The sequence below is a fragment of the Mus musculus genome, chromosome 9, assembly GCF_000001635.26.
Source record: "Mus musculus strain C57BL/6J chromosome 9, GRCm38.p6 C57BL/6J".
In the NCBI taxonomy this organism is placed as follows: domain Eukaryota; kingdom Metazoa; phylum Chordata; class Mammalia; order Rodentia; family Muridae; genus Mus; species Mus musculus.
In genome coordinates, this window is record NC_000075.6 from 80,993,715 (window position 1) to 80,998,332 (window position 4,618).

Consider the following 4,618-nt stretch of genomic DNA (forward strand, 5'->3'; position numbering starts at 1 on the left):
ACATTTCCTTTATCCATTTGTGTTGTTTGGGTCTGCAAAAAAAAAAAAAAAAAGAAATCTACTTATAAATATGGCATACAGAATTGTCACTTTTATATGTCAAAAGAGTTGTGTCCAGTAATTTAAATTTAACATGGCTCAGTATTCTATATTTACAGCAACATGAATGCAAAGCTGTGAGTGAAAAATGAAATACCTCATCTCCTGGTAACTCTGGCATTTCTGTCTCCCCATTTGATTAAGCAAAGGCATTGGATCTCAGATTCTGCTATATTATAGAATTGCTAAGAACAATAGACAGATGTCAAGGCAGTAGTTGTATCCCCACACAAGTAAACTAATGCTTGGGTTGTATAAACTTTTAATCCTAAAATAATTCCAAAAGAAGAAACTGACAATAAATTTCCTTTATTAGGCACATCTGGATTCAGCTAACAAATGAGGCTTGCTTACTGATTTTACATTATCAGTTCCTGTTATCAAAGAAGGATGACTCATTCCTACATATCATTGTTTCAGGGGTGGGTCAGCAGGTATTTGTCCAGTGATTGTCAGAGGATTTAGTCAGAAGACACGTTCACAGAGAAGTCTGGGATCCTGTCCTACTGTTCTTCATTTCCATGTTTCTCTTGGGAAAACTGCTGTAACAACAGATAACTTGGAGGCCTATGCTAATATAATGCATTTAAATTAACTATGTGATCTTCATATATACAATGATATAGCTTTAATTATTGCTCTCATTTTGCAGATGAGAAACTAATGCAACCAGAAAGACATTTAAAGTGATAAAGATTCATGTATGTAACCAAGCCTGAGAGTGTGAGCTGGGACCCACTAACTTTCAATCAAATTAAAATACATTGTGGTACTTGGCATCCTCATCCTTATCCTTTTCCTTCTATTCCTCCATTGCTTGTTTGATCAGTCCAGGAGGATGCAGAGAGCCTGCTGAGCTATTTTCAATTCCAGGACTGTAGGAAAATAAACTTTAAGTTATTAAAACCTACAAAATTTGCAGTAGCCTGTTATAGAAACAATAAGCAGCTAATTACACTTGTCAAAAAAGAGTTGAAGATTAACTAGATGTATAATTAAATAAAAATATTATAAACAATATAAGTGTAATTAATAAATGATAAATATTGACTAGGAAAGCAAGTTATGGCCATGGCAATAGTAGAAGATATTTTATGGGGTTAACTGATCACTTTTTGGTTGGATTTAAGATACATTCCATAGGAGAAAACACGTGCATTGTATTGTTAATCTGTCAAAAACCTTTGGGTAGAAAGATTACAGGTTCCAATAGTGAAGGTATTACTATTTTAAATATGAAAAACTATTAAATTTATGTTTCTGTGTGTTTGATCGCCATGTAAATGTACCACATGCATGCTTGTTGTGCATTGAGGTCAGAAGAGAGCCTCAGTTCCCCTGAACTAGATACAGATAATTGTGAGTCACCCACTATATCAGTGCCTAGAATTGAAATTGAGTTCTCTGGAAGAGAAACCCATACTCTTTTTTTTGTTTGTTTTTTGGTTTTTTTTGTTTGTGTGTGTGTGTTTTTTTTTTTTTTTTTTTTTGAGACAGGGTTTCTCTCTGTAGCCCTGGCTGTCCTGGAACTCACTCTGTAGACCAGGCTGGCCTCGAACTCAGAAATCCACCTGCCTCTGCCTCCCGAGTGCTGTTAATAAAGGCGTGCGCCACCATGCCAGGCACGAGACCCATACTCTTAATGGCTGAGCCATCTCTCTTTCCATATCAAAACTACTATTATTCTGCTAAATGAATATAGCATCAAACTACCCTCTAAATTGTTGTCTCTATACCCATACACTAGTGCAGACTCAGACCACTTTATAGAAGTCTCTTTGTGTATACCATGGTTAAGGCAGAAACTCATACTGTGCAAAGTGTCTGTGAAATGTCCAACTATGAATGTACCCACCTCCCTAAGCTTCAGGGTCTGTCTTTGAAGAGGAGGATGAACATATCATAGGAGTCTGAGCTTGGGAAGATCTGGAGTAAAACAGTATGTTCTGAACATGTCATCACTGCTGTAATCATGTACTCATAGACCCACAGTAGCTGTTGTTACCTCACAATATATGCATATATCAAGGCAATAAGCATTGTAGAATGATCTCTGAATCTCCATCATTTACTTATTTAGGAACTTTTCACAGGTGATGGCTCCTGGGAAATTGAAAGCCACTTTTCTTTAAGGGTATTGCTCCCAGTAGTCCTACCATTCTGTGTTGATTGACTCCATACTCCTGTGTATATAGGCAACACAGATTAAACTGGGGTTATTAAAAAAAGAGAGATGGAGTTGAGAGGTAGGGTGTGTATATCAAAAAATTGAATGGAATTCTCAGTGAATATATAGAATATTATATTTTTTACTAATAACCTTGATCTTTATTCATTTCCTGACAATAACATTTTATAATGGCAATATATATTTTAAAAATAATACCATAGAATACATTTCAAATGATGAAATAATTTATAATAAGCTACATCATTGTAGGAAGAAACATGTTCTGATAAATAAATCATTTTTAATGTTTTAGAATTTCTTAATGCCTTTTAAGAGACCAGATCCACTAAGGTGTGGAAACTTTCTGGGACAACTGATGCTTTTTATCTGGAACTGAGAAACTAGAGGTGATTAAGAAGAAACCAATGTCCCTGATGTGATTTTGGGAAATGTTTCTGTAGGGTCAGCACATAAACACTGTGGTTGGAGGGCACCAATGCTCAGTAAGCCATAAGGATTAAGTCAGTAAGCACAGTTCATATGGTCTCAGCTTCAGTTCCTGCCTCCAGGCTACTGCCTTGAGTTCCTGACCTGACATACCATTATATATGGTTACCTGGACGTGTATCTATCTTCCCAAATTGCTTAGATCATGAGGAACTTATCACAGCAGTAGAATTAACTATAACATACATAGTCCATGAAGCAAAATGATCTTTTTTCTTTTTGCTGTGCTGGGGGTTGAACCTAGAGATTTGCAAACACCAGGCAAGTGCTCCATCACTGAACTATACCCTGAGGGTTAGGTATAAAATTTTTATCTTTAGTCATGATCTCAGGTAGTTCCTCAAGTTGGCCTTGAATTTGTGATCCTTCTTCTTCAGTCTTTATGTCTATCTGTGTTATGCACATGCATCTACAATTTACCTTTGTTATATTATTAAAAGGCACTTTTTTAGCTGTTACCTAGTTCCTTGATACACAATTCTAATTGAGCTTTCACTCTGACAGTCTAATATACCCCACTTTGGAGTGTATCATTTTAGAACCACTGATAAATCAAAACTAAAGTGAACATTTATAGTTCAAAAGAAGTAAATGTTGATCCTTGGGCCCAAAGGATCAGTGGGTTAACACACTTGCCACTAATATACATAGACCAGAATTCTGTATCTGGGACACACATGGTGAAGTGAGAGGACCAAATTTTATAAGTTGTCTACTGATTTCCACATGTATGCTGTGGTGCGCACACACATGTCCTCTATATACATATAGCTACACACACAAACAAAAAGGAATAAAGGGGTATAATTTTAAAGTAGCTCTACAAGAAGTAAATACTCATCCCATTTACTAACAAATAGATGTCTTTGTTAAACTACACATGCAAGTAGGTTCTTCCTTGAAAGAGAAAGCTTGTGGCTTTCCTGAAAACTGGCATGCTTTCAGCACGTTGATATTACTACCATACCTGCACTACTCTCTCTCTCTCTCTCTCTCTCTCTCTCTCTCTCTCTCACTATATATATATATATATATATATATATATATATATATAATTTCCTTAAGAATTTCAGGATGCTTATAGCCAATCATTGGACTGAGCACTGGGTCCCCAGTGGAAGAATTAGAGAAGGGACTGAAGAAATTGAAAGGGTTTGTAACCCCTCATAGGAAGAACAATAATATTAACCAACCAGAGCCCCCACCCCTGAGTTCCCAGGGACTAAACCACCAACCAAAGAATACACAAGGAGGGACCCATGGCTCCAGCTGCATATTCAGCAGATGCTGGTCTTATCTGGCATCAGTGGAAGGGGGTCCTTGGTCCTGTGGAGTCTCGATGCCCCAGCATAGGGGAATGCTAGGGCGGTGAGGCAGGAGTAGGTGGGTGGGTATAGGAGCATCCTCATAGAAGCAGAGGGTAGGGGGCATAGGATATGAGGTTTGCAGAGGGGAAACTGGGAAGGAGGATACAATTTAAAATGTAAATAAATAAAAGAACCAATAAAAAGTAAAATGTTTTTTAAAATATTTGAAAACAAGAAAGAAAGAAAAAAAAAGAAAGAATTTCAGGTATCCAGGTGATTCTATAGATCAGTGGCAGGCAGAATGCTCTCCTGACGCTATCTGTGGATTTTGGACAAATTTCTCATTCTTTTGGGTGAGAAAAAAAAAGAAATCGCTTTTATTAGCCTGGAATTGTGGTTACTTGTGGTAACCCCTCATACATGTGACTTTACTTGTTTGCAGAAAGATTAATTTCTCTATGATAATAATTGTTTAAATGTGAGCATGGTACCATTACATTGGCAAAAATTATTTTATAAATATAAATTATTTGGT